This window comes from Furipterus horrens, unplaced genomic scaffold, assembly GCF_987537825.1.
Source record: "Furipterus horrens unplaced genomic scaffold, mFurHor1.1.pri manual_scaffold_8, whole genome shotgun sequence".
Taxonomy (NCBI): domain Eukaryota; kingdom Metazoa; phylum Chordata; class Mammalia; order Chiroptera; family Furipteridae; genus Furipterus; species Furipterus horrens.
In genome coordinates this window covers 45714771-45728406 of record NW_028327178.1, presented here as the reverse complement: position 1 = coordinate 45728406, position 13636 = coordinate 45714771, and positions in this window count along the sequence as shown.

The window sequence follows — 13636 nt, the reverse complement described above, 5'->3', positions numbered from 1 at the left end:
CAGTACTTTTGTTTGCACGGATTTTTTTGATGACTGCTTCAATTTCACTGGATGTTATTGGTCTGTTCAGGCTTTCTGCTTCTTTATTTAGTTTTGGAAGATTATATGTTTTCAGAAATTGTCAATTTCATCTAGATTGTCAAATTTCTTGTCATACAGTTGCTCATAATAATTTTTACAATCCTTTGTATTTCTGTGTTATCAGTAGCAATTTCTCCTTCTTTCGTTTCTGATTTTATTTATTTGGGTCTTCTATCTTTTTTTCTTGATGAACCTAGCTAAAGCCTTGTCAATTTTGTTTATTTTTTCAAAGTACCAGCTCCTACTTTTGTTGATCTTTTGAATTGTTTGTTTAGTCTTTATGTCTTTGAATTAGGCTCTGATCTTGATGATTTCCTTCCCTCTATTCACTCTGGGCTTTGTTTGTTGTTATTGTTCTAGTTCTTGTACCTGTAGAGTTAGATTAATTTATTTGGGATTCTTCTATCCTTTTTAGGTAGGCCTGTATTGCTATGAACTTTCCCCTCACGACTACTTTTGCTGTGTCCCATTGGTTTGGGCTGTTGTGTGTTCATTATCATTTGTTTCCAGAAACTTTTTGATTTCTTCCTTGATGTCATTGTTAACCCATTCATTATTTGATAGCATGTTATTCATTCTCCATGAGTTTGAATATCTTTAATATTTTTCCTTGAGGTTGATTTTTAGTTTCAAGGCATTGTGGTCTGAGAAGATGCTTTTATAATTTCAATATTCTTTAATTTGTTGAGTCTTGTTTTTTATCCTATCATATGGTCTGTGTTTGAAAATGTTCCATGTGCACTTGAAAAGAATGTATATTTTTCTTCTTTGGGGTGCAAAGTCCTATATATATAAGTTAAGTCCATTTGATGTCGAGTATTATTCAATGCCTTATATCTTCGGTGTTTCTTTGGTTCAAAAATCTGTCCATCATTGACAATGGGGTGTTAAAGTCCCCTACTCTCAGTGTGTTGCTGCATATATCTTTCCTGAAGTCTTTCAAAATTGTCCTTATATATTTGGCTGCACCTATGTTGGGTGCATATATATTTACCAGGGTTATATCTTCTCCATGGATTTCTATTAAGTATTATAAATGTACTTCTTTGTCTCTTTTTATGTCCTTTGCTGTGAAATCTGTTTTGTCTGATATAAGTATTGCTACCCCAGCTTTTTTTCCATGTTCATTTGCTTGAAATACTTTTTTCCATCCCTTCACTTTCAGTCTGTGTAGATCTTTTTTTCTAAGCTGGGTCTCTTGTAGACAGTATATATGTGGGTCATGCTTCCTAATCCATTCAGCTACCCTATATCTTTTGATTGGTGTATATAATCCATTTACATTTAAGGTTATTATCAATAGGTACTTATTTATTGTGATTTTCTCCCTTTTACTTGTGTTCCTCTCTGTATCTCTCTGTTTCTTCATCTTCTTAAAGCAGACTCTTTAGCATCTCTTGCAATGCTGGTTTGGTGGAGATGTATTCCTTTAGGCTTCTTTGTCTTGGAAACTTATTATATCACCTTCCATTTTGAATGAGAGCCTTGCTGGGTATAATATTCTTGGTTGTAGGCCTTTGTTTTTCATTGCTTGGAATATTTTTTGCCATTCCCTTCTGGCTTTTAATGTTTCTGGTGAGAAATCTGATGATAGCCTTATTGGAGCTCCCTTGTATGTTATTAACTGTTTCTCTCTTGTTGCTTTTAGGATTCTCTCTTTGTCTTTGAATGTTGCCATTTTAATTATGATGTGTCTTGAAGTGAGCCTGTTGGGGTTCATTTTCATTGGGACCCTCTGTGTTTCCTGGACTTGTGTGACTGTTTCTCTCCTCAAGTTAGGGGAGTTTTCTGTCATTAGTTTTTCAAACAGGTTTTCTATCCCTTGCTCCTCTTCTGGAATTCCTGTGATACAGATATTATTGAGTTTCATGTTGTCCTGCAAATGTCTAACACCTCTTCATTCTTTTCAGTCTTGTTTAATTTTGTTGCACTGTCTGGGAATTTTTTCCTCTGTTGTCCTACAGCTTGCTGATACAATATTCTGCTTCCTTTAGTCTGATTTTAATTCCTTATACTTTGTTCTTCAATTCAGAAATTGTATTCTTCATTTCCTCCTGGCTCTTATTAATAGCTTCTATGTCCTTTTTCACACTGGTGTAATTCTCAGTAAGTTCCTAGTAGTTTTTCTGGAGTTCCTTGTAGTTTCCCTGGAGTTCTTTATAATTTTTTTTTGAGCTAGCTGATCTCATTGAACTTCCCTATAATCTATCTTTTCAATTCCAAATCTGATAATTTGCTTTCCTCTATTTCATTTAGCACCCTTTCTGCAGATTCTTCCTTTATTTTTGATGGGGGGTTGTTTCTCTGTCTCCCCATTTTGTGACTCTTCTTGTTTCTTGCTGCTTCTTAGATTGATCTGCACTTCCTGTATCTGCCACTGGTGGTGTCAGATCGTGTATAAGTCTGGGCTTAAGGAGCCTGTTGGAGACTACCAGAGACTAACTGCCTTTGTCTGTCTCCGTTAGTTGTTAATCTATTCAATCTGTGATCAGTCATAAGGCTTAAGAAATGAGGGTGGGGCAGATAAATTCCTGCAGGCGGGGCTTTTGCTTCCCCATCTGGATGATGAGACTTGGAGGGGAGTGGTCCTCTGGTCATTTTGTAATGAAGCAGCCTTTTTTTTTCTCCATGGTTATAAGACTTCTCTTCATCTAGTGTTCAGTTGGTTATTCCAGATGATTTCTCCACAATTAAGTTGTAAGTCAAGGCACATCATAATAAAAATCACAACATTCAAGGACAAAGAGAGAATCCTAGAAGCAGCAGGAGGGAAACAGAAATGCAAAATGGAATGCTGTTTGAAAAAGAAGAAAGAGAGAGGGAGAGGAATACAGAAACAAAGGAGAATGAATATATACCTGTCAATAATAACCTTATATGTAAGTGAATTAAATGCTCCAATCAAAACACATAGGGTAGTGGAATAGATATGAAACCATGACCAACAGATATGCTGTCTACAAGATACACACCTTAAAACAGAATATTTACATAGACCTATAGTGAAGGGATGAAAAAAATTATTCCAAGCAAATGCACATGAAAGAAAAGCTAGGGTACCAATACTCATATCAGACAAACAGATTTCAAAGAAAAGACCATAAGAACAGACAAAGAACATTTTATAATACTTAAGGAAACAATCAATCGAGAAGATATAATCCTGGTAAATATATATGCACGCAACATAGGTGCACTCAAATATATAAGGAAAATATCGGGAGACTAAAAAATATATAAATAGCAACACACTCATAGTAGGAGACTTTACTACCCCATTGTCAACAATGGGAAGATCTTTGAAGCAAAGAAACACCAAAGATATTGAGGCACTGAACAACACTGTAGATTAAATGGACTTAATTAATATTTATAGAACTTTTCAGAACAAAGAAGCAAACTATATATTTTTCTCCAATGCACATAAAACATTTTTATGAATTTACCACATGATAGGACACAAAACAAGCCTCAGAAAATTCAAGAAGATTGAAATTATGTCAAATGTCTTCTCAAATCACAGTGCCTTAAAACTAGAAATCAACCTCAAAGAAAAACTCAAAGACATTCAAACTCATGGAGAATGAATAACATGCTATTATAATGAATGCGTTAACAATGAAATCAAGGAAGAAATCAAGAAGTGCCTGGAAACAAATGATAAGGAGCACACAACAGCCCAAAACCTATGGGGCACAGCAAAAGTATTCCTGAGGGGAAAGTTCATAGCAATACAGGCCTACCTGAAAAGGATAGAAGAATCTCTAATAAAAAATCTTACTCTACAGCTACAATAACTAGAACAACAACAACAAACAGGGCCCAGAGTGAGTAGAAGGAAGGAAATCATCAAGATCAGAGCATAATTAAATGACATAGAGACTAAACAAACAATTCAAAAGATCAACAAAAGTAGGAGCTGGTACTTTGAAAAAATAAACAAAATTGACAAGCCTTTAGATAGGTTCATCAAGAAAAAAAGAGAGAGGACTCAAATAATAAAATCAGAAATGAAAGAGCAGAAATCATGACTGATATCACAGAAATACTAAGGATTGCAAGAAATTACTACAAACAACTATATAGCAAGAAACTTGACAACCAAGAAGAAATGGACAAATTTCTAAAAACTTATAATCTTCCAAAACTAAATAAAAAAGAAGCAGAAAACCTGAACAGACAGAAAACAAAGAGTGAAATTGAAACAGTAATCAAAAAAATTTCCAGCACACAAAAGCCCTCGACTGGATGGCTTCATAGCCTAATTTTACAAAACATTTACGTAAGAACTAACACCTACCCTTCTCAAACTATTCCAAAAAATCGAAGAAGAGAGGAGACTCCCAAAGTCTTTCTATGAAGACAGTACTACCCAAATTCCAAAACCAGGTCAAGACACAACAAAGAAAGAAAACTACAGGCCAATATCGCTGATGATTATGGATTCTAAAATGCTCAACAAAATATCAGGAAACCATATCCAGCAACACAATAAAAAGATCATACATCGGTAGCTAGGTAATAGAGACACGACTGGAGGCAGATCAGAGATTACTGGCATGTGCACGCTGGCCCAACAGCAGAACAACTTTACTAGACAAGCCTGAGGAGGGCTGAGGGTGCCACAGGAGGGGACAACTAAATGTGGCTCACAGCAGAGCGGCGTTTGGCCCATGAATAAGAGACTAGCAACCCCAGAATCAAGCTGGATCTCCCCACAGTCAGCCAACCAACCAGAAAAGATTTGAAACCCATGGAATTTTGATCAGGGACAAATCCAGAAAAAAAGGAGACTGTGCCTAAAAGTTGAACTGAGTAAAAAACCCTTTGTTTCATATTTTTTTCTCTCTCTTTTCCTTCCCCTTCCTTTCTTTTTTTCTTTTTCTATCTCTTTCCTCCATTCTCCTTCTTTTCTTTCTTTCATTTCCCTCTCTCTTTCTTTCTTTCTTTCTATTTTTTAATTGTAATTCCCCCCTCTTTTCTTTCCCCATCCTTTCTTTTTTTTCTTCCATTCCTCTTATTTTCTTTCTTTCTCTCTCCTTTTCTTTCTTTTTTTTTAAATTTTTTTCTTTATTTTCCTTTTTTATCCCCTCTTTTATACTTCCTCTTCCTTTTTTGTTTCTCCTTACATTCCCTTTATTTTATGTCTCTCTCTCTCTTTTATTTTTTTTAAATAATATTTTTACTCTTTTTTAAAATCTCTTCCCTACCTTCTGTCCCTCAGATCATTCTGCTATAATTTTTGTTTGTCCATTTGTTTGTCTGTTTTGTTTATCTTCCCTCTCACACTAAACATATAGAATATAACTGCTATATAAACTTAATACTATACACTTCCACTCTCCCACATCATTCTGCATTCTTCCCCTCCTTTTCAAACATACAGTGTAAATATTCCTTGCTGTCTTTCATAGCCTTGACCCTATTTGATATTATTATTCGACCACCTTCTCTCTCAAAAATCATCTTTCATTCATTTAAAACAACTCCTATCTGTTTCTCCTATAATATGAGTCTTAATCTCTCTATTTATATTAGTACTGGCTCATTTGATGCCGATATTGGGATTGTAGTTGAGGGATATTTTGGAGTGTGTGGGTTTCTTGCCCAGGTTGTGTTCTTATGTTTTAACAGAATCTCCACAAGAGAACTCAAGACAAGGTGGGCAGCGGGACTCTCAATCAACTAGCCTGAGCAAAGGATCCACAAAAGAGTAAATGAAATACAACCAGACAGCACAAATGGCATAAAAGGCAACAAAAGAGCATTAGGCTCAGAAGGTTAAAGAGACTACACCACTGAGTCACCCAGGTCTCCTATAAAGAATCTCATAACATGTAAGTGGGAAATCAAAGCAGACAAGTCTAATAAACAAAAGCAAACAAGAAGAATTGAACATGGGGAGACACAGAAACAACCTCACAGTGTGAGGAAAAGAGGAATCCCCAGACAGAAAGATAGATAGAATAGACATAAGCCAACTATCAGACACGGAATTTCAAAAAAAATGGTTATAAAGAAGCTCAATGACCTTAACAACCTCAAAGAAAACTATGACAAACTCCCGGGAAATTACCAACAACTCAAAGGATAGTACAAATAATTGCAGGGAAGCTACAAAGAACTTATTGAGAAGTACACCACCATAAAAAAGGACATAGAAACTATTAATAAGAACCAGGAAGAAATGAAGAATACAGTTTCCAAACTGAAGAACACAGTAGAATCAATCAAAAGCAGGCTAAATGAAGCAGAAGATCAGATCAGTGAGTTAGAGGACAATGTAGAAAAATTCCCAACAACACAACAAAAAGAAAAAAATATGTAAGAAAAATGAAGAGAGTTTAAGAGAACTGCAGGAAAATATGAGACTTAACAACATTAGAATCATAGGGATACAAGAAGAATAATAGGAAAAAGGGATAGAAAATCTGATAGAAAAAGTAATAACAGAAAAGTTTCCTAACCTGGTGAGAGAAAGTCATGCAAATCCAGGAAGCACAGAAGGTTTCAATAAAGATAAAACCAAAAATGCCCACTCCAAAGCACATCATAATTAGAATGGTAACACTCAAACACAAGGGAGAATCCTAAAAGCAGCAAGAGAAAAACAGCAAATAACATACAACAGAGCTCTGATACAGTTATCAACTGACTTCTCAACAGAAACACTACAAGCCAGAAAGGAATGGCAAAAAAATTTTCAAGCAATGAAAAACAAAGACTTAAACCATGACTACTCTAACAAGCAAGGTTCTCCTTCAAAATGGAAGGTGAAATAAAAAGTTTCCCAGACAAAGGAAGACTAAAAGAATACATCTCCACCAAACCACGATTGCAAGAGATGCTAAAAGGAATGCTGTAAGAAAAAGAAGAAAAAGAGAGAAGGAGAGGAACACAAGTACAAAGGGAAATGAATAAATACCTGTGAATAATAACCTTAAATGTAAATGAATTAAGTGTTCCAATTAAAAGACATAGGGTAGCTGAATGGATATAAAATCATGACCCACATATATGCTATTTACAAAAGACCTACCTTAGAACAAAAGATCTATACAGACTGAAATTGAAGGAATGGAAAAAAGTATATCAAGCAAATGGATAAGAAAAAAATGCTGGGGTAGCAGTACTTACATCAGAGCAAAGGCCATAATAAGAGACAAAGAAGGACATTTCGTTATAGTTAAAGGGAAAATCCATCAAGAAGATATAACTTTTGTAAACATATATGCACCTAACTTAGGAGCACCCAAATATGTAAGAAAAATTTTGAAAGACTCCAGGAAAGATATAAACAGCAACACACTCATAGTAGAAAACTTTAACACCCCATTGTCAACAATGGACAGATCTTTGAAGCAAAGGGACACCAAAGATATTGATGCATTGAACTACAATCTAGATCAAATGGACTTAGTCGACATATATAGAACTTTTCACCCCAAAGAAGCAAAATATACATTCTTTTCAAGTGCACATGGAACATTTTAAAGATAGACTACATGATAGGACACAAAACAAGCCTCAACAAATTTAAGAAAATTGAAATTATATCAAGCATCGTCTCAGATCACAATGCCTTGAAACTGAAATCAACCACAAGGAAAAAACTCAAAACACTCAAACTCATGGAGAATCAATAATGTGCTATTAAATAATGAATGGGTTAACAATGACATCAAAGAAGAAATTAATATGTTTCTGGAAACAAATAATAATGAACACTCAACAAACCAAAACCTATGGGTTACAGCAAAAGGAGTACTGAGAGGAAAATTCATAGCAATACAGGCCTACCTAAAAAGGATAGAAGAATTTCTAATAAAAAACCTAACCCTAAAGCTACAAGATCTAGAGGAAGAACAACAAGCAAAGCCCAGAGCAAGTAGAAGGAAGGAAATCACAAAGATCAGAGCATAATTAAATGACAAAGAGACCAAACAATTCAAAAAATCAACAAAAGTAGGAGTTGGTTCTTTGAAAATATAAACAAAATCAACAAGCCTTTAACCAGGCTTATCAAGAAAAAAAGAGAGAGGATTCAAATAAATAAAATCAGAAATGAAAGATGAGAAATCACAACTGATACCACAGAAATGCAAAGGATTGTAAGAATTTATTATGAACAATTGTATCACAAGAAATGCGGCAATCTAAAAAATTTGACAAATTTCTGAAAACATATAATCTTCCCAAACTGAACCAAGAAGAAGCAGAGAGCCTGAACAGACCAATAACAACCAATGAAATGGAAGCTTTATTAAAAAACTCCTGGCACACCAAAACCCTGCACCAGATGGCTTCACAGGTGAATTTTACAAAACACGTAGAAAAGAAATAACGCCTATCTTTCTCAGACTATTCCAAAAAATCGAAGAAGAAGGAAAACTCCCATACTCATTCTATAAAGCCAGTATTACTCTAATTCCAAAACCTGGTAAAGACACAACAAAGAAAGAAAACTACCCGGCAATATCGCTGATGAACATAGGTGCTAAAATCCTCAACAATATATTGACAAACTGGATCCAGCAACACATTAGAAAGATTATACACCACATCAAGTGGGATTCATCACAGGGATGCAAGGATGGTTTAATATTCGCAAATCAATAAACGTAATACACCACATAAACAAAATGAAAGACAAAAACCACATGATCATATCAATATATGCAGAAAAAGCATTGGATAAAGTACAACACCCATTTATGATGAAAACATTCAAAAAATGTAAATAGAGGGAGCATATCTCAACATAATATAGGCCATATATGAGAATCCTGAAGCCACATCATACTCAATGGGCAAAAACTGAAAGTATTCCCCCTGAGGTCAGGAAAAAGACAAGGATGTCCACTCTCTCCACTTCTATTCAACATAGTCTTAGAAGTTCTAGCCACAGCAAACAGACAAGAAAAAGAAATAAAAGGCATCTAGATTGAAAAAAGGAAGCAAAACTGTCATTATTTGCAGATGACATAAAAGTGTACTTAGAAAACCTTATCGACTCCACGTAAAAACTTAACCTAATAAGTGAATTCGGCAAAATAGCAGAGTACTAAGTCAATGTTCAGAAATCAAAGGCATTTCTGTACACCAACAATAAAATTTCGGAGATAGAAACTAAAAGAAAAATCCCATTTACCATAGCAACAACAAAAAAATAAAGTACCTAGGAATAAACTTAACCAAGGATGTAAAAGACCGGTACTCAGAAAACTACATAACACCGAAGAAAGAAATTGAGGAAGATACAAATAAATGGAAACATATACCATGTTCATGGATGGGAAGAATAAACATCATTAAAATGTCCATATTATCCAGAGCAATTTATAGATTCAATGCAATCTCTATTAAATTACCAACAACATATTTCACAGACCTAGAACAAATAGTTCAAGAATTTATATGGAACCAAATAAGAGCCTGAATAGCCACAGCAATCTTGAGGAAGAAGAACATAGTAGGAGGAATCACAGTACCTGATACCAAACTATACTACAAGGCCATGGTAATCAAAAGAGTCTGGTACTGACAAAAGAACAGACATATAGATTAATGGAACAGAATAGAGAGCCCAGAAAGAAACCCAGGTCTATATGGTCAACTAATATTTGACAAAGGGGGAAGGAACGTCAAATGGAGGGGAAAGAGCCTCTTCAACAAATGGTGTTGGGAGAACTGGACAGGGACATGCAAAAAGATGAAACGAGACCACCAACTTACACCATACACCAGAATAAACTCAAGATGGATAAAAGACTTAAATGTAAGCCATGGCACCATAAAAGTCCTAGAGGTAAACATAGGCAGGAAAATTTCAGATAACCCGCATAGAAACATTTTCACTGATATAACACCTAAGGGAGGAAAATAAAGACAAGAATAAACAAACGGGACTACATGAAACTAAAATGTTTCTGCTCAGCTAAAGAAAACATCAGCAAGGTGAAAAGGGAACCAACCATATTGGAAAATGTATTTGCCAATGATACCTCAGACAAAGGATTGTTCTCCAAAATATACAAAGAACGTATACGACTCAACACCAAGAAGACAGACAACCCAATTAAAAAATGGGCAAAGAACTTGAACAAACACTTCTCCAAAGAGGACATACAGAGGGTCCATAGACATATGAAAGAATGCTCAACATCACTAGCAATTAGAGAGATGCAAATAAAAACCACAATGTGATACCACCTCACACGAATCAGAATAGCTATCATTAAAAGATCAACAAACAAAAAGTGCTGGCGAGGATGTAAAGAAATGGGATCCCTGGTGCACTGCTGGTGGGAATGCAGACTGGTGCAGCCACTATGGAAAACAGTTTGGAATTTCATCAAAAATCTAAGAATGGAACTGCCTTTTGAACCAACAATTCCATTGCTAGGACTATATCTGAAGATTCGTGAAACACCAATCCCAAAAAACCTATGCACCCCTATGTTCATAGCAGAACTATTTACAATAGCCAAGCTCTGGAAACAACCTAAATGCCCATCTATAGATGAGTGGATCAAAAAACTGTGGTACATTTACACAATGGAGTACTACACAGCAGAAAGAAAGAAGGAACTTCTACCATTTGCAACAACATGGATAAAACTAGAGAGAATTATGCTTAGTGAAATAAGCCAGGCAATGAAAGAAAAATACCTTATGCTATCACTTATTACAGGAGACTAGTGAACAACACAAACAAATAAGCAAAATAGAATCAGAGGTATGTAAACAAGTTGTAGACTAACAATGACAAGGGGAGAGGGAGGAGGGAGAGAAAGTGGGAAAAAGGGGAAGGGTCTAGTCAAAGAACATGTGTAAAATGACCCGTGGACATTGACTACTGGGTGGGGACTGACTGTGGAAGAAAGGGTGGGCAGGGTGCAGGGAAGCAATAGAAAAAAATAGTGGGACAAATGTAATGAAAAAACAAACAATCAAATTTTTATTGGAAAAAAATATATATATAAAGAATGGAAATGCAATTTTAGTGAATACTAGAAGGACAAGGATTTTCCTTCCCACTATATTTCTCTCCCTACCTGATCCCTCCAGAATTTGGCATTCTGAAGTAGTAAGTAATGACATAAGGTTCTTTGCATAAAACTAATAAGACCAGTTGTTAATAGAGGTTTTGTTGACCAAGATTTAGACTGGAATGTCGTGCCTAAAGGGGACATGCTTCGTATATGGTTGTCACAAAAAAGCCCTGAGGAATTAAGGTTCACCTTAGAAGGTAATAAAAGTCCACGAGAAAAAAGGCCTGATACCTAGGTTGGATGTGCGGTCCATGGCAATCTTTCCAGGGAAGGAATCAAGGTTACTTTCCTAAAAGAAGGCTAGAATCGACCTTCAGGCACAGTGAAAAACCTGAAGGACTTGGAAAAGACAGGTGTTTTACAGGCAAGGCTGAATGACAGGTATGTGGCTCAGCTTCTGTGCCCTCATGGGCAGATTGAAGGGCACCCTAAATGTTCCTTGTGTAAGTTCCAGCAAAGCAGACTTAAAGATCATAAGTGATCATTTACTGCTCTTGTTCTGTTTATGCAAATGAACAGGATTAATTAAAACTGGACCTAATGCAGTCCCTTTAATGACAAGGAGGGTAATCTTGGGAGAAAAATCGTGATTCAAAAAAAAAAAATCACAATGCTCAGTGGTAGACTCTGAAGTAGTGCAACTAATAACTTTAAAGTTTCTTTTCATTTAAAGTTCCCTTTCATTTGTAAGTTAAATTAGGTCTGTCGCATCATCAAAGATGCTTAATTTACAGGCAAGAAGAATGTCAAATGCCTTGCAACTGGATGTCTTTCCAATAAGACAGTCTTATAGCTTTAGAGAGTGGTTTGTTGGTTATGTTGCAAAAATTAACATGTGTTTTCTGTTTTCAAAAGATATAAGCCTATCTCATCACCTGAGTGATTGTCTATATGTATAGGTCTCACTTAATCCTGTCTGCATCGCTGCCTCCTGAGACTCAATGGTTTGGCTGAACTAAGTGACTGTGTTGGTGAAGAAGGATGGGGGGAGGGGGTCTGTGAGTTTCACCTTAAAATGGGTTTCTCTTTTCTATCCTAATGGCTTGGACAGAAATGACCCAGAGGTCTGAGAGGGAGGAAACCTAGAATATTTCGCTCAGCCCAAGCTAAGTATAGTGGGCAAAAGGGTTTTGTACAGGTGACATGTGCCCGGCACACCTTCCTCCAAAGAAGCCCTTCTTTTTTCCCTAATGTGGGACATTGAAAAATTAATACCTGCCTTTTGCCATCTAATGGTTATGGATTGAATGATGTCTTTTAACCCTGTTGCCAAATCTGTTGCCCCCAGAATACAACAAGGATAGCAGCCTGTTAAACCATGATGCCATTATCCATGGATAGTCAACCAACCTGGAGTCTGCAAGATCCTTCCCCATGTGGGAAGGCCACCTTCCCCTCCAAACCCCTACTCTTATTAGGGAATTCTGGGCCCAAGGGTAGGTAGCACGATGACCATGTTCAACCTGAAGCAACTAAAGAAGCATGAGACTGTTGTCCATTGTCCTCTATAGAATTATAAAGGGTCTCAAGTCTGAGAGGGGGAGATTGTTATATTTTTATTGTTATATAAATAAATAAATTAATTAATTAATTAAAATAATAATAATAATATAGAAAAGGGAGACACCAGAGAGCTTGTATGCATGGCCCATGGACATGGACTAGTGGTGAGGGGATTGTTGAGGCAGGGGGGTGCTGGGCAGAGGGGAGCAAAGAAAAAAATGGAACTATTGTGACAATATAATCAATAAAATATACCTAAAAAAAAAAGTTCATACATCATGATGAAGTAGGATTCATTCCAGGGATGCAAGGATGGTTTCATATTCACAAATCAATAAACATAATACACCACATAACCAAAAATGAAAGACAAAAACAACATGACCATATCAATAGATGCTGAAAAGGCATTTGATAATGTACAACACCCATTTATGATGAAAACACTCAGCAACCTGGGAATAGAGGTAGCATACCTTGACATAATAAAGGCCATATAAGAGAGACCCGAAGCCAACATCATACTCAATGGACAAAAACTGAAAGCATTCCCCCTGAGATCAGGAACACAACAGGGATGTCTACTCTCCACTCCTATTCAACATAGTGTTGGAAGTTCTAGCTACAGCAATCAGACAAGAAAGGGAAATAAAAGGCATCCAAATTGGAAAAGAAGTAAAACTGTCACTCTTTGCAGATGACATGATAATATACATAGAAAAGCCTATAGACTCCACAAAAAAAATACTCAACCTAATAAGTGAATTTGCCAAAATAGCAGGGTACAAAGTCAAAATTCAGAAACTGAAGGCATTTCTGTACACCAACAATAAATATCAGAGATAGAAACTAGAAAAAATTCCTATTTACAATAGCAACAACTAAAATAAAGTACCTAGGAATAAATTTAACCAAAGAGGTAAAAGACCTGTACTCAGACAATTACATAACACTGAAGAAAGAAATTAAGGAAGCTACAAATAAATGGAAGCATATAC